This window comes from Tursiops truncatus, chromosome 8 (assembly GCF_011762595.2).
Source record: "Tursiops truncatus isolate mTurTru1 chromosome 8, mTurTru1.mat.Y, whole genome shotgun sequence".
Lineage (NCBI taxonomy): Eukaryota > Metazoa > Chordata > Mammalia > Artiodactyla > Delphinidae > Tursiops > Tursiops truncatus.
In genome coordinates, this window is record NC_047041.1 from 74,172,220 (window position 1) to 74,193,424 (window position 21,205).

Below are 21,205 nucleotides of genomic sequence, written 5' to 3' on the forward strand. Positions count from 1 at the left end.
AATTAAAAGGGAAGCCATCCCCAAAGTTGGCTCTATGTTTATCACCTTTCTCTTTACCAGCCTGTAGCAGAGGACCCCAAACCAGTATTTTATAGCACTCTGCCATGCCACCAGTGGACTGAGGGTCTGCCCAGATACTCATACCCGCAGCCTTCTTCATGGCCAGGTATGGCCTGGGGAAGCCAGAGCTGTTCATCTTTTATATAACCAGACCCATTAAGTTTCCCCAATGTGCCTACAAGTATTATCATTTTTTACATATGCCATTAGAAGATAAAAGTAATTGCTTACAACAATCCTATATAAGCCTTCTCCATAGGATAGACCATACTAATCTAGCCATTTCTCTCTCTTTCTCTGTGTGTGTGTGTGCACACCTGTGTGCGTGCTTTTAGAATTAGCCAAACATTCCTAATATTCTTTGAAGGCAGAGAATCAATAGTATAAAATTTTGCAACACCATGGTGCATAATACAATGCTCCACTCATAGCGAGATCATGATAATATAACACTGGTTAATATCAGTCCATTTTGTGTCAATATGAATATGACAGGACACATCACCCACTTGCTCATCTGAAGCAGCACTGAGACAAATCCAAATGAGGGAATTACTTTCAGCATTTAAGCCACATTTCATGTGCTGCCCAAATTTCCAGAAAAGACTTTGCATTCAATGTTTCCAATTATATAACTGATGATTGGCATAGCAATATTGAAACAAGGGTTGGTGTGTAATATACAATTCAAATTGGTAGCCAGAGAGCTGCAAGCTAGTTGCTCGTCCTCAGAATTGCTTTAAAAGTTGTTCTATGCATAATTTTTTTTTTTTTAATCTCTTCCTTTAGTTTTAAGTCGCAAAGTCTGTGGGTTCCCCCTGCTGGTTCTTTTAACTGCTAGAATCAGAAGCTAAAAACACTTACGATATCTGTACACTGAAAACCAGCTCCAGAGAGAGGAAAGGCATCTGAATGGTGCCTGCTACTGGAAGATTCTAGTTCAAAAGTGCAGAGATGTGAAGATAGGACTAAGTCTATTAAAGCCAAGAACCAGTGAGACTCAGTCCATTTTCTTTGATATGTTCATTCACTTAATGTTTTCATGAAGTGGTTGCCAATATTTAAAACCTAGATTTAGTTTCCCTTGAAAGGTTGCCAACAGTGAGCCAATATTCCCCCAGACGAAGCGTACCCACTGTAGTTTGCCAGTTACCAGGATTCCCTGTGACCTAATCCACATTGACCTAATGTCAATTGCTCATTATCATCAGGCATGAGCGGTTAGTTTTTGGATATTCGGCCAATTTCACTCATCGTTTTGTGCTCCAATTCTACCAGGTATTTAAGTCTTGGAATTCTGCTTTGACACATAATTCAAAAGCCACTTTCTCTAAAAACTACCATTGATTGTTCCACATTCTCATACCTCAAACCCTTTCAAGCTATTTTTGTTATTTTGACATAAAAAGAGCTAATATGCCTGGGGAAAGTATGCTAAGTAAACTGTAATTCAGGACTTAGCTGCTTATAATGAGAAAGCTTCTATCATTTGGAGTTTTAAGCATGAGAATAGTACATATAGAGAGTTTTTTAATGAAGAAAAACTATCAAAAAGAATACAGTTTAGAGTCACTGTCTCATTTCTGAACTCATTTCTACAGCTACAGCAAGAGAGAGAGCAGTATCCAGAAAACCTTATCAGTCAAATAGCAGAAGAAAAAATGTACTGTGTGTGACTGAGAAAGGGATGAAAGGAATATTTGAGGTCTTTCAAGAAAAGACCATATAATCTTATCAAGACCTGCCCAAGACAGGCTGGAATTTAGGAAACTTAAACCTCCTTTTAAACTGCATTTGGACAAAAAAAGAAAAAAGCAAAGCTTTATTTGATCTGTTATTATATGCCCCCAAGAAACCTGAACCTGCTATCTGGGCTCACAGCTCTTTGATAACAGAGACTCCAGGCATTAACGGTTCACCAACGCAGTCATTAAGTTTACTTTGCTTATATATTTGGCATAAAATGAGTTTTTGGGCTCGGTTTGGTTTTTCACTTTTTTTTTTTTTTTTTTTTTTTTTAGCACTGGAACAGTTAAATAATGGTTTTCTGAGAACTTTCTGTTATAGGACCCTCCAATTCAAGCTCAATTTCTTTCCTTCATCCACCTCTCATTGCACATTGCAATTACTTCTTTTCCCACATCTCACTAGTTCCTTTATTGAGATAACAAAAAGGAGCAGCATAAAGATTATGGCCTGGGAGTGAGGATTTCTAGGTCCAAATCACATCTTTGCCAATGACCACTTTCTGGGCTGTTTTCTTACATTGGCAAAACACAGAGTTTGAAATATAGGAAAATACATTTTTTTCTTTAACTACTACATAATTAGACATCTATGCACACCTAGTTTAATATTTTTAATTGAAAACAGGTGAGTTAAAGGGTCCATAGCTGGTATATGAGAATTACCCATGACCCAAATACAAGTAAAGTGCATAGGAAGGCCATATCACATCTATTTTCCTTTTAGCAGGAAGTCTTTCACAAGGATCCCTCTTGTTTTGTGATGAAGTATTAGTGAAATGAAACCTGAATAGCTCAAACTGCATAATGAATTACTATCAGCATCAAATAAAATGACTCACTGATCTAAGCCAGTTAGCCTGATTGCTGGGGAACTGGTCTCACAGAGAAATCGATGGTTAGGTCCCAATGGCTCAAGTGATCATGAGTGATAATCACATTTAAAACAAAAATTTTAGGGAATTCCCTGTGGGTCCAGTGGTTAGATCTAGGCACTTTCACTGTGGTGGCCCAGGTTCAATCCCAGGTGGGAGAACTAAGATCTCACAGGCCACGTGGTGTGGCAGATAGATAGATAGATAAATTTTAAAAGTCTCCAGGGCCAAGTTGGCCACTAGCTCATGGGGTGAATAGTGGGTGCCATGTATTAGATGATCATTAGTATCTCTTCACATTCAAATATTCCCCTCCTGGTCCTTTTTGCTAAAGCAGTATTTTTCAAAAGGCATTTCATGGGATTTCACTTGGTGTTCTAAAAAAAACCACAAAGGGTGGGGGTGGGAAGGTGGGGAGTGAAGGGGAAAAGATGGGAAGATCTATATTTATTTAGGACATGTTGAATTGAATAAAAACTGTCTTTTATTTATTTATTTTTATTTTATTTTTTGCAGTACGCGGGCCTCTCCCTTTGCGGAGCACAGGCTCTGGACATGCAGGCCCAGAGGCCATGGCTCACGGGCCAAGCCGCTCCACAGCATGTGGGATCTTCCCGGACCGGGGCACAAACCCGTGTCCCCTGCATCGGCAGGCGGACTCTCAACCACTGCGCCACCAGGGAAGCCCAAAACTGTTTTTTAAAAGGAATTATTCTCAGTCTTTAATACACCGAAAAAAAAATGCTCTCTGAATTTGCATAACGTTATAGCTACATTTGTTCTCCGTGAGATTTGGTACCCTCCATCAAGGGTCATTTAGAAATATTTTAGGGCAAATTTTGATTATCATGATGGCTGAGAACCTCCTTGCACTTAAAGGCCAGGTAGCATGGATGCTGAATGCCCTGCAGTACTTGGGACAATACCACACAACAAAGAATCGTTTGACCCTAAGTGCTAGTAACCTCTCATTGACATTGGAAGAGAATGCAAATTCCCCAAAGGAATTTGACCACAGAGCCTTTAATTTAGAGAGTAACTTGTGAGACTAGTGTTCCCTGGGATCATTTTGGGAAAGTTAGCCTACGGTTTATACTTCAAGGCTTTTTTTTTTTATGGAAAGGCATTTTATTTTAAATATAGCAGTGTGTATATATCAATCCCAAACTCCCAATCTATCCCAATCTATAAAGGCATGGATTGTAGCACTAACCTGCAATCCCACCTGCACCCCCTCCCCACACTTATGAATTTCTCTTTTTTAAAACTGAGCTATTATTGACATATAACATTATATTAGTTTCTGGTGTACAACATAATAATTTGATGTTTGTAGATATTGCAAAACAATCACCAAAACAAGCCTGGTTAACATTCATCACCACATGTAGTTAACAATTATTTTTCTTGCAATGAGAACTTTTAAGATTTACCCTCTTAGCAACTTTCAAATATGCAATACTGAATTTCTCCTTCTAACTAGGACTAAGTGAAGACTATAATTATTTCAATTCCTTTAATCAAGATGAAGTGAAGGCAGTGGAAGGGAGATGGTTTTTTGTGAATTGAAATTCTGCTTTGAATCCATGGAGTCAAAAGACCAACTTTGTCTCTTTAGGATATTTATGGCTCACTCCTCTTTCCTCAAGTGTTAAGATGAGTTTATAATCAAAGCCTTTCCACACTGTAGGACAAATTGCTGAAGTGGAAGAAAACCATCATCTGTCTACTGGGATTGGTGTCAGGACTTTGACCAAAGATGAGAAGATAAAGAATTAGAAATGTGTTGAAAAAAAAAATCTGAGTCTTATATGTGTCTATACAATCAACTGTGGCATTTCCCCACTCCTGCACCAAGACATCTGTTTCTTTCCACTTTCAAAGAAACCTTCTCAAATTGTTACCCTTTTGGGACTTTTTCCCTACTTTAAGTGTTGCTTGCATCATGTGATTTCATTTCCAAATGAAATGAAAAAAGGAGAGTAGAAGGGGGATAAACTAGGGATATGAGGGCCATTTTCTTTACATTTCCTCCCCAAATGACAGATTCTTTACCTAGTTCATCTTGGGCAAATCATTAATATTTTTGGAGTCTCAGTTCCCCTGTCTCTAAAACAGAGTGTCTAAAAATACCTACTTCAAAGGGTTGTTGTACAAATGAAATGAGATCAGGTAGCAAAAGCCCTTGGTCCTGGCATATAGTTAAGTGCTGAATACATAATACAACTGTTATTTTTATTATTAATAATAATGAAGTAGATCTTCTGACTCTTAGTCCACAGGTATTTGGCTATATAACATGCTCAAAAGGAGCCCTCCTGCTTCCACATATAGCTAAGAAGATGTCTTTTTCATACAGCTCAGACCATCCTGGTACAGGGAGATGGCAACTGCAGTCCACTAGCCTGGCTTCTTCTCCACCTCCCCAGGCTTACTTTTCTCATTCCCTTCTTCATCACTTAAAATTTCAATCAAGAAGGCACAGCAGCAGAGGCCACCAAATTAACAACTCTTCCAATATTCAGTTCTGTTAGATTTACTACTCCCTTTTCTATCTGAATTGATCCCCAGGGTAATTGCTAAATACCATCATATTTTTTAGTCTTTCTAAGCTGGCCCATTTGGCAGCTTGTGGGTAATATTTGCATAACTGACCCTGTACGGGAGAATAAAGAGATCCACAATCATCAGAATTGACTGCAGCTGTACCCAGCAACCAGCCCACCCTCCACATTTTTACAGAGGGGAAATCTGAGGCCTAGTGGGGGCAGTCACTTGTCTAGGCCTCACAGTTGGTAAACTGCAGAACTGGAACTGCAATTGGATTCTCTTGGTTCCTTCAGAACACAGAGAATACTATTTTAGCTCAGTGCTTCTTGCAATCATAAGCCAAAAAAGCAGGAAAATTCAGTTGTAAGAATATTAATAAACTAGCAATGTATTTAGATTAGATTCAGAATCCTTAAGATTACTGGACTAAATAATACCAACGCAACAAAATGCAACAGACCCACCAATACAGGTCATGAGAAAAAGAAGAAAAAAACATCCAGAAGGGGAACTTGCCCGAGAGGTCCTGCGGTTGACCTCCCCCCGGGGTGGGATGGGATGGCAAGATTCTCTTAACCCAGTTCTCACAGGCACCTTGCCATTAAGCTCTGCCTCTTCCATCACCTCCTTGAACACTCTGGCTTAAGAAAGGCAAAAGCTATCCCTTGCTAGACTTGACACAATGAAGAGAAAGGGAGGAATCTTTACCGCCTTTCCCTACTTAGCTAGGGGAAGCAAAAGGGCAGTGACTATCCCCTCCCTAGACTCTTCACACAGCCCTTCTCCTCAGAGCTTCTGTAGCCTCTCCAGGGCAGTGCCAGGAGTCAGGGATTGGATCCTAACAGCCCCCGGACCCACACAGCTCCCCCTCTTTTCCTTAGCCATGACCTGAGGGAAGTCTTTCTCTGCCGTCCATTACTCCTACTCTCTCAGCCTCTTTCATCAAACCGTAGGCTTCCTTTTCACTTTTCTCAATTGACTTTAGTGGCTCATTAAAATCAGGCTCTAAATCATTCCCCTTTGAGGGAAAAGAAGACTTAATCTTCAAGCCATCCAGGGGGTGAGGAGAAACACATTCAATTCTTGCAGGTTAGCAAAGAAAGGCAAGAAAAGCCACCCGTTTAAGTTTCCACCTTGACATCATCTTAATATTTATCCTCTATCCTAATTGTAAATGTGAGGAAGGTAGAGGGAGACACAAAATTCTAATCTAAATTCCTCACTGCCCCTCAACTAATTAGCCTCTGCTCTCCGTTTCTGATCTCTTCAACCTGGGTTTCTGCCCGGTAAAACCTCTCACCTCGTTTAACCTTTAGTCTCTTCCTTCTTCTGTTTCTTCTTAGACTTAACAATTCCGACTCTTGAGAGCTGACAGTAGGGGGAAAATGGGGAAGTGCGGATGGTTCATGAGCATAGACAACATAGTTGTTCGTAGACAAGACAATAACCAGAGCATCTGTCACCGGCAAAGCCCGTTAACAATTCCTGGGCAATAAATATAAAATCTGGGTAATAAAATAAAGTCTAACCTTTTTTCCTTTGTGCTTCGTCCAGTTTCACTTGCTCGTAGAGGGCCACGTGCAGAGGCCTTGCACCAGGCACTTCAGACCAGAGTTCCTAGTGAGAACTGGCTGCGCGCGACACCCACACCTCACTTCAAGATGGCGGCAAGCCGTTTGCGGAGACGCTGCCCAGACACGGGCATCTAAGCGACCTGCGTAGCGCACCTGCGCGAGCCCCGCGAGAACTGAGCCCCGCGAGAACTCCGCCCCTCCCCGCAGACAGGAACCCTATAGAGCAGCCCTGCTCATGGCCTTTCGGGGAAAGTGTGTGCTAAAAACTCGCACCTTTCCATTCTCTCATCAGAGCGTAAAGCTTTCCTTTGCTTCTGAACCGAGCTCGGTCTCGTTGCATTGGCTTAAGCAACACCAGGCAGGAAGACCCTTGTTGGAGCCCGACTCGAAAGGGTCGGTAAAACATCCTGTTCTGTAAAATGGGGATAATAATAGGGTCTAATGTATATTGTCATCATGAAGATTAAAGGGCGATACTTCATGTGAAGTATTTAGCCTGACCCTGGCGCATAAAATTGTCCAAAAAACGTTTACTAGTATTATATTTTTGCAACAAAATTTTCCTCAGAGAGTAACGCCCTCCCTTCCAGTGAAGAATCTAACCTCCACAGTACACTCCCCTCCTGGTGACACTATGCACTTGGCATCATTAGAAGAAAAATATCAGTTAATTCTTTTGCTTTTGTTCTATCAGCTATGAGCTTTAAATGAGATTAAAGTAGAGAATCTTTTCTGTTCACTTAATAAGGGCCTATTGTTAACCAAGCATTTTCAAGACCCAGGGGGGGAAAAAAGGGAAAAGGTAAGCAAAATTCTTGACACCCAAAATTTATAACATCACTAGAAAATGAATAATGCTTATGCTTTTGGGGGGCTGAACTGAAGTTTACTTTTCCCTTTTCTTACATGTCATATTTGTACTCAGCAAAACTCTAGGAAGAGTATTATTTATAAGCCTTGATTCTCTGCTGTCTCTTGCCAAGAGTGTGGCTTACTGGCCTTTGACTGATTCACTAAGTAATCACCAAATACCGATTTATACGGTTCCTGTTTCTCAAATGATCTAATCTGGATGGAATTACCCTGAACTATAAGATTCCTGATCCATCAGACATTTCCAAAAAATGTTTTTACTAAAAGCTGGAATCAGACACCTGCCCCAAAATATATTAATATACTAAGAAAGGAACTCAAGCAAAACCTTGAATTTCATAAGGTATATGCATATCCTTCAGGAGATTTATACATATAAGTAATATATAAAATACTATGTAAAGCACTATGTGAAACTTAACTATTTTATTAAATGGTCATTGCCAATGTAAATAAGAATAATAATGATGAACCATATCTCCAAACAGCTATTGTCATGAAGCTCCAAAAGGAAAAAATAATGTATTCAAGAAAAAAATAATAAATTCAAGAAATAAAATCCTTACCATTCAGTTACATAGTATGAGGAAGAAATATTATCAGTTATTCAGAGAACCCAACTGGAGTCTATACAGAGCATTCAAAAGAGCTCTGATTTTGAAAGCAAGTATAGAAAAGAGGGGTGCTAAAGAAAAATCACACTGGACAAGATGAGCAGACAGAAATTTATTTTATTCCAATACCATTACCATAGGGGAGAGACTAGAGATCATATCTCGCTGCCCAGCTCCTCTGGGCAAAAGGGCTGGAGAGTTTCAAGAGCTGGGGTGGAAAGAGCAGGCCATCTATGTTTGCTAACAGGCCAAACCCAAAGGGAAAAGTAAAATTTCTTGTACCTTCACGGCAGGAGGTTGTTTTACAATTTGGAGCAAGGGGCCAGCTGAAGTTAGTCTCCTACTAGCCTCCCACAGAGACTGGGAGAGAGGGACCCTGTCTTCCTTGATAATTACATTTCAGAGATGATTCTCAAGTCCTTGATAAAGACGGCATTCTTGGGTTGTAAAATTAGCAATTGGCTTTTTAAAAGATTTACATCTCAAAAGAGTAGGGAAAGGATTTGGGATTACAGCAGATTTTCTAAAGTAAATTCTCCAAGAAAAGGGAGGTCTGGGGGCCTGGGCTCTGGAAGAAACCAAGGTTTAGTCAAGCTGTGGACAGGCTCTCAGTCAGGAGCACTTCTTTTGCACCTTTGCAACCTCATGTCAGGAAACTGAGAATAGTGTCAAAAAGGCTAAATCCTAGACAGAAACAATACACATCCATTACAGAAAGGCAGCTAACATACTGGAAAACCTTTTTACAAGTTGCAACAGGAACAGGGGCAAGTTTTGCACTTAGATTTAAAACACGAACGCACATTTTCAAGAGTATAGAAATTTTACCTAGCATCACTTCAGGTAAATAAACTTGGCTTCCTAAAATAACTAAGCCCTCACTAAGTAAACAGAGGTATAAAACGGAACCTACTCTGAACTGCTATTGAATTAATGTGGAGACACCTGAAGTGGCATCAGACCTTAGGATTGCTCAAGTTCCTCAAATGGAATTGAAGCAGGAGGGAAGGGGCAGGGCACAACCTTTAAAAGAATGACACAGCCGTTGAGGATACAACATAATTTGTTAGAACCTATTAGGCCCAAGATGGTGGAAGATTTGACTTCCAGTAGACATTGAGCCTCAGTATATGCTCATTGTAATACATTAGCATGCTAAATGACACATCCACAGGTACCAGGACAGTTCCGAGGTCGACCATAAAAGGCCAAAAAGTGGGCAGTGGCCCAATTCCTGGAAATTCCCACCTCTTCCCCCTGAAATAGTTGGAATAATCCTCCTACTCATTAGCCTATGAAATTACCCAACCCATAAAAAGTAGCCACCCCATATTTCAGGACCTCTCACCTTCTGAGATGGCCTACACTGTGTGTGTGGTGTGTGTTTCTCCCATGGCCGCTCTTGCCTTTTGAAACTGACTGCATTCTGTCTATGGAATGTGTATCTCTCTAAATAAATCCATTTGTTACTTATCACTTTGCCTCTTCCTGAATTCCTTCTGCGCCGACATAAAGAACCTCATTAAGTCCTGAGACCAGGTGTGAGATCTCAATTAAAAGACAGTGGGTTTGAGTCCCAATCTGGGTTTTGACTGGGTTCGAGTCCCATCTGAGTTGTGCGGTTTCAGAATGAGCAAAAACACAGAAAGTAAAGACTGTGTTTGGGGTCTCAAAAAAAAACCCTTTTGAATAATTGGCGCTTACATCTAACGACTCAATTTCTCCCATCTTCTGACTTTTAACATTCATTCAATAAATGATTACCAAGGGCCTAGTATGTCCAGACACTCTTCTTGGGTATCTTCCTTTTATTTCCTCATGGTGCTTACATTTATTGGGGGATACAGACAATAAAACAAGTATATAAATATATATCAGATGATTATAAGTGCTGAAAAAGAACATTATATTGTTTAAGGAAGAAGAGAAGGGCAGAGGTAGAAGTGATAGGGAGGGGGTAGAACCCCACGAGGCCCCTTCTCCACAGAAGCGCTCCCAAGTTGGACTTTCCATGCTGCCTCATCACAATGAACTTGTCCCATATTCCATTTGTTGTCTCTGACAAATTTTTGCCACGATAATAGAAGGTGCACTAAGCATAACAGATCATTGATAACATAATATAAATGATCCATAGTCTGCCGTTTAGCACATTTCAAAACAGGAACAGAGACTTTCACTCCTACAGTTCTGATTCCTATCAATTTATAACATACACTTTTAAATTTGAGTTAAATGCTGCCTGTTTTCTTTGGAAGTCAGCTCTTCTAAAAACTGAATTTCCTTGCATGAAAGTAAAAGCTCTACTTAGCACTTAAATCTATCTGGGTGTTTTTCTTTGAATAACAAAAAGCAATAATACTTACATTGCTTTTGTATATTAGTATATTTTACTTATATGAATAGATAGTACTTCACATTTTAAAACTACTTTTCTAACTATTCATTTATTTAATCCTCACAAAAATCCTATAAAGAATTATTATCCCAATTTTACAAAGGAGATTAGTGAAGGTCACTGGTGGTAGTGCCTGAAGTCCTACACCTGGCAAATGTCAGCACTACCAAGAGAAAAACAGAAACAATCATTTATGGCTTTGCTTGGAAAGGCCTCAATCTCAACAGTGCTTTCTTTCCCAATTTAGAAATGAGGAGCTTAGACAAGGCGTGGTTTAGCTCCCTTTTAGCTCTAAGTTTGTGGTTTTGCTTTGGTGGTTTTTGTAATTACAACTTCAATTCTGGGTCTATATGGTACTTCATGTCTGTTTGCACTATTAAAAGGCTTTCTGAAGGCACAGTTGTCTATCAAAGGAAAAACTCAACTCTTGAGTTCCCCTAGTGTTAAGAGGCTGGATGAGAATATATCTAAGATATTTCCCAGTTCTATTATTCTGCAAAGTGTTTTGTAGAACTGTAGTTTTGTAAAATTTTAAATTGTACAAAGTGTTTTTTATTTTTCTCTTCTCTTTCTACTGTAAATATGCTTACCAATATTTGTGCATTTTTTCTGTAAATTCACAAGAAAATCTCTTTGCATTCCCTAAGCGAACATGCACAAATAACTTCAGAGTCGCGGAAGCAGCCAATCCGAGCCCACCAACCACCAACGAGCTGGAGATCTGCCTTTACTGGACTGAATAATTTAATATAGGTGATTCAAGAATATTAAAGTGTTCCTTTCCCAACCTCAATTGACATCTTATTCATCTCACTGAAAATTTATTTTCTAACCAAGGACTCAGATGAAACCACCAGAGCAGTTATGCTCTGTGAAAAAGGTTATATCTACACTGCATGTATTCTGAACAACTTGGCAAAATTTCCAGGCCCTTCTGCACCAAAAATGCGATTGGTGGTGGCATTATAAAACCACAGTGATCGCTCAAGATCCATACCCTTCCCTTATTTAAATGATGTGGCTACTCACTTCCAAATATAAAAATATAATTTATAGTATACAGCTAAAGGAACAAGCCAAAAAAGGAGAGAACCTCTGCAACTCAGCTGAATTTACATCCTCTTGATTAGCACCTGTGTGTATGAGGTCCGAAACAGAAGAGGAGAATGCCAAGTTTCACACACTCCCTCCATGGCATGGGGTAAATCATGTCTGCTCTCTGAGGCCTCAGTTTCTCATCTGTAAAATGAGGGGATGGGCTAGCTTAGTGGTTCCTGAACCCAGCAGGGTGTTGGAATGGGGAGGAGGGAGACTGACACCCACGCACATGCACACACATGCACATTCCCACACCTTACCACAGATCACTGGAACAGCCACAGGTGAAGCGGGTAAGCAGAAAGCTGTATTTTTAACCAGCTGTGAAAGAAGCATTGATGATCTATAAAGGCTTCCTGCCTCCTGCAGTCCTAGCCCAATCCCAGCTGCCCATTGCCCTCTAGTGTCTGCCCGGTTGCCAATAAACAGCGTTTCCTTAACTTGTCTACAACCCTCCCACCTCAGACTCCCACCCCCTACATATGCAAGTAAGCATGCTGGTCTACCTTTCACTTTAGAGACGTCTTTTCCTTCCATAATTGCTCCATAATTATCTCCTTCCCCCTAATCCTAGGAACACTCCCATTCTGCTACTTAGGTAAGAATTTCTTGGCTGTAATGAATAGAGTATTTGATTCAACTAGCATAATGGTTAAAAGCCAGGTTTTGGAATCAGACAAACTACACTGCCACTTACTGTCTAACATTAAGTAAATCACTTGACCTCCCTAAGCCTACTTTTTTCATCTGTAAAATAAGGATAGTATTACCTTTTCACCAGGTTTTTGTGAGTACATAGTTTCTGCCCAATGCATATAGCCATTGTTTTTGTTGTTATGACTTTAAAGAGAGAAAATCCTTTCAGAAGAACATAATTTGGAGGGGGAAAAACCATTTTAAATTGGATGAACTCATGAGGTAATATATAAATTTGACATATATATATATTTATGGTGTAATATATATTTTTTACATGTAAAAAATATATGGTGCAATATATATATTTTACACTGGATTGGGAATTGGAAGATCTGGGACCTGGTCCCATCTCCTCACTGTGTAAACTTAGGTAAGTCCCTTAGCCTCCCAGATAGTAAAATAAACTATCATATAGCTTTATGCTTTTTCCAGTTATCAATCTATTTCTTTTCAGGGCCAAATTCATGATTCATTTCCTGCTATGAAAATGGAGCTGGACCCTTTAACAGTTTTTCTTTGTCAGCAGGCACAGTGTTAAGCTTTGTCAGTAGAGGGCGCTGGAGAGACACTGCAGAAGGAAGGGGTTTTCGCTCCTGCTTATGCAGTGCTTTCTCGGCAGGGCTCTGCTGCACCCAGCTCCTGTAGTGAGTGTGGCTTCCCCAAAGCCTGGCTGCTGCCGTGCACAGTGGGCAACAGCTTCCCCAAGAATCCCCGCACCCAGGAAGTTCTGCAATTCAAATTAGTCGACTTTTTTTTTTTTTTTTTTTTCCCGGTACGCGGGCCTCTCACTGTTGTGGCCTCTCCCGTTGCGGAGCACAGGCTCCGGACGCGCAGGCTCAGCGGCCATGGCTCACGGGCCCAGCCGCTCCGCGGCATGTGGGATCTTCCCGGACCGGGGCACGAACCCGTGTCCCCTGCATCGGCAGGCGGACTCTCAACCACTGTGCCACCAGGGAAGCCCAAGTCGACTTTTCGTAGATAACCTTCCCCACCCCCTACAAGGTGGATTTCCTACAAGTTCAGAGGGCCCATTCCAGCAAATTCCACTAGTGAGACACCACAACAATCTCTCTACCACCCAGTGAACCAGAGAAGAGCCTCCTCTAACAAGATCTGGATCTCAGCCCTGGGGCTGACAGGTGGATCTCCCATTGGGTGCTCTATTTCAGCCCCAGAGGTGCTAACTCCTCATTATATCTGCTATTCCTGTATTCTTTAGAACTTTCTTTACTTCTTCCTCACAAAGCCTCATTACTCCAATCCTGTTAGTTGATAATTCTTTAAATTAAACTTTCCCTACTCAATATGGTGTAGTGTTTGTCTTCTGACTGAGCATTGACTGATACACAGCTCTAAGATTTTGAGACCCAGAAATGCTGATTTCAGAGATGATTTTTTAGGAAAGGTGTCTTCTGATTTCACTGCTAAGCCTCCCGGTGGGGCACTGTTTCTGAAGTGAGAGGTGAGTAGAAGGGAAAAAGGTTTTTGGAAAAGAACTATATTTGAAGGACAGGTAAACCTTAATTTAGGATGCAAAAGAGATATGCCTTTTAGATTCCAAAATCATGTAGATAATCAAGAGGAGGTATTCAAAAGCTTTGATGTGGTTCTGTTTGGCCAGGACTTAGCCAGATTTTGAGGTTAAGGGCACAACTTTTCAGACCGCCAAGCTGCCCAAGATTTCTGACACCAACTACAAGTTTGATGGTTCCACCATTGTTTTTGATAAATCACTAGAAAGTCTCACAGAACTCACTATGATACTTAAGGTTCACATTTATTACAGAGAAAAGAGGCAAATTAGAAAAAGCCAAAGGAAGGAATGCATAGGGCAAGGTCTAGGAGGAGTCCAGTCATGGAGTTCCAGTCATCCTCTCCCTGTGGAGTCATAGACAGATAGTACTACCTCCTCCTGGTCATGAACTATGGCAATATGCACAACTATTTCCAACCAAGGCACCTTACCTGAGCTTTGATGTCCAGAGCTTTCACTGGGGTTCATTAATTGGTTGAATGATTGGTTGAATCATTGCACATGTGGTTGAACTCAATCTCCAGTGCCCACTCCTTACCTGGAGATTGGGCTAACACCACATGGCCATAGGCACCCACCATGAGCACCTTTGTAGCAGGTAGCAGAAATTATCAGGTGAGGTCCAAGGGGTCCACCTTGAATAACAAAGATATTCCTATCGCTCAGGAAAATCCAAGGGCTTTAGGTTACTTCCCAGGAATCTGGAACAAAGGCAGACCTCTCTTCCGGAAGGTCAAATTTCTTACCACACATGCACCTAACATATTGGAGAGCTGAAGTAACATGAGCTATACTAGTTATTACACTAAAGTTTGATTTTATTGGAAACAAAAGTATTTGCTTACATAAGTCAGTCTCATTGAAAGGATAATAGCATGCAGAAAGAAGAGGCAGTAACAAAATATTATAGGATTTGCTATCTCACCATTTTTTACCTGCTCTTTCAGGTTTGGGACCCAAGGTTTCATACAATGGCATGAAACGTTGATTTAGAAGTGAAATTAGTCACATTAAATCCCCATTTCCTTCCTTTTATATAACAACATTTTCATCTATATACACTAGTGTGCTTCATCTCACTGTAGATTTGCTTCCATAAGCATTCTGAAAGCACAGAGAAATCATTCTATGCCTGCTTCATCTCTCCTCAACCTCAGGAAGAGTTAGTATGTCAAAATGTCACTGCCCCATTAGATTCTGTGGTCATGTGATCTCTTCTGTCCTCTTGCCTCTTGTTTTAAGTGGTTTTATCTGCTAAATCACTGTTTTACATTTCTACGTATTCAATTACATCAGGAGTAGCTCCAGGGAATTTCAAAATGTTATTATAAATAGTGAATGGGCAGAACACCATGCAGACTGTTTGAAATAGACATAACATTTTATTTCCATCGTTGCCTTCTTATTACATTTGTTCCAGCTAAACTGTATGTGGTAAAAGGCAAAACAAAATAAAGGTGAGTTAGTCAAGGAAAACAGATTGGATACCCATAAATTCACGGTAACCAACCTTGACACATGCTCAACAATGCCAGAACATACTCTACATTTGTCTGGTCAACTCATTGTTCTTCCTTTACTCTGACTTTATACTCTAACCTCAAATCTTAACTCACCCTTCTCCTCAAAATTTAGCAGCTGATGTCACCATTTAACAGAAAGTACAAGAATTAGGTATATATATACACACACACACAAATGCTCCCTTCACTTGCCATGAAATATTCTAATTTGCCATATATATGGAACTAAGCTAACAGTGTTTCTTTTTGGTTGAAATAGGAGTACAGCACCTATGCCTATATCAGGTTAGTACCTCTGTCTATGCTTTCAATCTCATCTTCACTCTTCTCTGGAAAAAGGCATTATTGATTATTCCCTTGATTCCTTTTCTTTCTTATATATTGCAACATCTCTCTAGATTGTTCTATTGGTGTTTAAACATCCTCAAGTCTCTCCAATTTAAAAATAGAAATCCTGGAAATTCCCTGGTGGTCCAGTGGTTAGGACTGTGTGCTTTCACTGCGGAGAGCAAAGGTTTGATCCCTGGTCCAGGAACTAAGCTCCCACAAGACCCTCGGCACAGCCAAAAAATAAAAATAGAAATCTTTCTCTCCCTGCTACGTCCTATACCAGTTAGCAGCCTATCCCTCTTCTCACCTTTAAAGCCAAAATTCTATAAAGAAGTGTTTCAACTTAGCTCCTACTCAGTCCTCTAAATACAGCAGTCTGGAGTTTTGCCTCTATCATTCTGCTAAAACAGGTCTCATGAAGTGCACTCAAGGCCTCCTGTTGCTAAATCCAATGGGCACTCAAGGCCTCCTGTTGCTAAATCCAATACTTCTCAGTATTGTTTGATTCTTCTGCGCACTCCTTGAAATACTTTCTTCCTCAGGATCCCAGGACACGATATTCTCTTGATTTGGTCATAGCTACAGCTGTTAACTTTGAACTCTTTTTCATCCTTTACTTAGATATATAATGTTGAAGCTCCCAAAAGTTCTATCAGAGACCCTATTATATTGTCATTTTGCATGTTTTCTCTTGGAACCATCATCTATGCTCATGTGTCCATTCCTCCCTAAACGTAGATGACTCCCAAATCTTATCTCCAGCTCAGATTGGTTCTTTGTATTTCAAGCATGAATTTCCAATAGTCAACTTGGCAAATTGTCTCAAAATCTCTTCAAACACAGTACACCGAAACCACAATCATGACTCCCCTTCCTTCTCCAAAAGTCTTATCCTTCTTGTGATGGTACATGTCTCATCCATTCAATTGAATATGACAGAAATCTGGGGTTATCCTTGATACTTTCCTCTCCCATCCATCACCATGTTGAGTCAATTTTTTGCCTTATATCTATTTTTTTCTACCTCTATGCACACATTCCAGTCCAAGGCATAATAATATCTTCATCATGTTATAGCTAGAGTGTTCAAATGATGTCACTTCTGCTTAAAACACTTTAATAGCCATCTATTTTTCTCTTAGGATGCAGATCAAAATCCTTGAGTAGTTTACAAGGCTCTGTTTGTCCTGGCACCTACTCATCCCATTTGTCCCCTGCCCCTTGCTTTCTTTGTTTTAGCCACAATGGCCATCTTCAATTAATTGAAGTACCACACTCCTTCTTGCCCTGTGTTCTGCATGAAATACTCCTACTTCTTTGCTTTACCCAGGTCACTCCTAACATGTCTTTAGCTCTCACTTTATTCATCTCCCCTAAATAGCCTTCCTGATATTACTGTCTAGATAGAATCGCCCTATCATATGCTCTCATGGTAACACTGACCTCTCCTTCATTAATGTGTCACCTTCATAATGTTATATCATTTATATTATCATTTCTTTAATCTTTTTCTCCCCTATAGGACTATACACTTACAAGAACAGAGAACAATCAACTTATTCTACCCCCAGAATGTACCGTAATGTCTGGTTATCATTTAAGTATTTGTTAAGCACATAAATAAATGGACTTGAGGACATGGGGAGGGGGAAGGGTCAGCTGGGATGAAGTGAGAGAGTGGCATGGACATATATACACTACCAAATGTAAAATAGATAGCTAGTGGGAAGCAGCCACATAGCACAGGGAGATCAGCTCGGTGCTTTGTGACCAACTAGAGGGGTGGGATAGGGAGGGTGGGAGGGAGACGCAAGAGGGAGGAGATATGGGGATATAAATTTATGTATAGCTGATTCACTTTGTTATACAGAGAAACTAACACACCATTGTAAAGCAATTATACTCCAATAAAGATGTTTTTTTAAAAAGAAATATTACTGAAATACACAAGAAACATTGTTTCTGAAATACAAAATCGGTTATAGAGAGCAGACTTACTGCATTTTAGGGTAACATTTACACAGGTATGGAGAGGAGGCATTTTGTGAATTTCCCTTCTGCTGCCCTTATTGATCAAAATGTGTCCCTCAAGCACTTAGGAAGCCTCAGAAGTGATCTAGAGATCAACTGGGAGGTAAACTAGCGGGAAGGTTAAATGGGGGGGAACCAAACACCTTCCATGCTCTCTGTTCCACTTGAACTGGGTTAACTTTGATTTTCTCTGCGTTTTACATTAGACTTCCATGGAATATTTTGTTTTATAAGTGCCTACTCTTCCTCTTCCTCCTCAAAAATTTTGAAAATTACTGAACTAGGTAAATTTCAGTGTACAGAGAAGAAAACTGAAGCCCACGTTAAATAAATGAAATAACCCAAAGCTGCAGAGGTGGTGAGTGTAGAATCTCTATATTAGATGGAAAAATGAAAAATCATGAAGAGGAAGTGAATCCCCTGGAAAGAATATGGTAGTCCTTTGACAACAAAGAGACATTGCTCTTTTTCCTCTCCTCCTTTCTTCCCCCTGGTAGTTCCCTTTCCCTCCTGCTGCTTTTATTCTTACAATACTTGCTACATTATCAAGTCAGTGGACTTCACAGACTGAATGTGAATATTTTGTTTTCTGACTTTGTAAAGGAGGGTCACTCTGGTAACTAAGTTTCCCAGGCAATTTCATTCTGTCATTTGCCAGATGGAAATCCCAGATAATTTTCAATGCCAGAACTCTCCCCAAATAACTAGTTGTCTGTCACTCATTTTTGTTTCTGAAGTAAATGTGAAAATATTCAAGCATTAGCTCAATCTGTATTGATACAATTCATGCATACCAAGGAATCCTGATAAGCAGGAAACAAATTAGAGGTAAAGTATATTGTCATCCCTTCTTTGCAAACACCAGAGGGCACTAAATGCTGAAGAAGAGGTCAGAAATTTTACAAAGGGTACATAAGTAGATTTTCTCACTAAAGGGAGCAAGAAAAGTTACATTAAAATAATATACTATATGCACTCTTAAAAAAAGTATCTCTCTATAGAACACACACGCTGCTTTAAGATAACGGAAAAGGTAATTATGTTAATCTAGAGAAACATATTACTATCGGAAGAATTATAATAAAAATCAACCAGAAAAAATGATCTCTTCCTCAGGAATCTTAAAATAATGAAAAATCTATATCTATATCATATATTTCATTGCTATCCTCTCTCTCTGTGTCTCTCTCCTTTCCTTCCTTCTTCCCTCCCTCTATACTTATGCCTCTATTTCTATTTTTTTCTCCAGCTATAGGTCCAGCTTTATACCTTTAGCTATAGTATATTGGTACGTATCTCTCTGTCTTTCTAACTCTCCCTCTTTCTCCCTCTCTCTCTCTCTCTCTCTCTCTCTATATATATATATATATATACACACACACACATACATATATATATGTCACATAAATCAATGAAAAACTCTAATATCTCAACAAAAATGTGAGCAAAGCATGAAAACAATTCACAGAAGTAGCATGGCAAAAAAATTATAAGAAAAAAGTTTATCTATAATAGTAAAAAAGCAATATAATCTAAACAAAAACAAAATTAAAGCGTTAAATGCTAGTAAATATTATATGCAGCAAAATAGATACTCTCATACACCATTGGCAGGGGTATTAAACTGGTCAAACAAACAAAGACCAAAAACAAATTCCAGAAAACAATGTGAAGATGCATGTGTTTAGATAGATAGATTTTTCAACCTGAAAATTTACTTCTTTAAATCTACCTTAAGAAAATGAGAGATATGTAAAATATGAATGTACAGACATTTGCCAGAGCAATATAATAGTAACAAAGTAGAAATAAACTTAATACCTTACAGTAAAGAAAATGCTATAATAAACTTCTGTTTTAGTCATAGACAGAATATGTTGTCATTAAAATTTAGGTATTCAAAAACTATTAAATGATATTTGATAACATTATGATATAATGTTAAATTTTTTTAATGGGAAATAAAATTATATACACAGTATGTTCCCAATACATTTTTTAATGTTCTTTTATTAATGGTGGTTAGATTTATGCAGTAGGGTTACAGATACATTTTATTTTCTTTAAAAATTTTTCATACTTTCTGAATTTTCTAGAATGGGCACATACCAATCTTATAATTAGAGAAAAGAAACATCTGTAAATTGTATTTTGAAAAAAAAATCAAAGTTTCCCCAAAGATGCAAGAATAGTAAAAATAGCTCTTATTAGGATACATTTAATAACTGAAAATGTTCAGGTTAAAAGATATATCACTATCTATCTATTTACCTATCTATCTATCCATTCATCCACCCATCCAATCATACACCAAGACACATACTTATGAGTAGTATATCAGAGTACTTATTTTGTTATGTACTTACCAACATTGAATAATATAATCTTTTCTTATATAGCATTGCTTAATTACTATTGAAGCTGAATATATGTTGTCTTATGATTTTTTGGTCACTAGTAATTCTACTACCGTGTTAAATTTTCTGCTATTATATAATGTACATTCCATATTCAAAATTTCACCTATATACCAGAAATTTCCATTTTAGAATTTTTTTCTTCAATCAAGAAACTAATTCAGGGTTACACAATACATTTGCTTTCAGTATTTCCTTAGTGTCTGGAACAGTTCTTTAGGCTTTCTTTGTCTCTGGCAACATTGATTTTTTCAAAGACTACAAGCTAGTTATTATGTGTAATGTCTCACAAGAATTTGTGGGGTTTTTTTCTTATAATTCAATTCAGAGTATACTTTTTTGTCTGGGATATTGATGAGGTAATGCATCACATCAGATGTCCCATTTTTGGTGACTAGTAAGTAATTTCTGGGAAGATATTTTGAGATAATGTCTATATCGTATTTCTCATCAAAGTTTACATCATAGCTTTATCATCCTTTGATGATTCATGCCTGAATCAATTATTGCTATGATAATCACAAGATGGTGACTTTCTAATACCATCATTCCTTCTACTTTTAGTAGTTGGCATTCTTCTACTGTAAAATTTTTCCTTTCTCCCCAATTTACTTATCAGCAGTATAGGCACATGGATTCTTCTTTTAATCAATGGATTATAATTCATTACCATAATTCTTTATTTTGATATTCCAATTGTGCCAGATTTGGCCACTGGAAGCCTCTTCAGTCTAGGCCTTCATCATTTTGACGTCTCCATTTTTTTTTTTTTTTTTTGAGCACTTCCTTACTTTGTGGCACCACAAAATGTTCCAAGCTCATCTCGTACTTTTCCTGTTTCAATCATGGAAAATTCTAATCTAATACTACGGGGTTCCTTCTAG

General features: G+C 38.9%; 1 long non-coding RNA gene across 1 annotated transcript in view; it reads right to left on the reverse strand.

Moving 5' to 3' along the window:
- LOC117313300 (uncharacterized) overlaps positions 1–6,812 on the reverse strand; it is a 409,632-nt gene extending 402,820 nt beyond the window's left edge. Inside the window, exon 1 of the long non-coding RNA XR_004527763.2 lies at positions 6,760–6,812. This is a non-coding gene — a long non-coding RNA (uncharacterized lncRNA). The remainder of the gene's footprint in view (positions 1–6,759) is intronic.
- Positions 6,813–21,205: the final 14,393 nt, after the last annotated feature.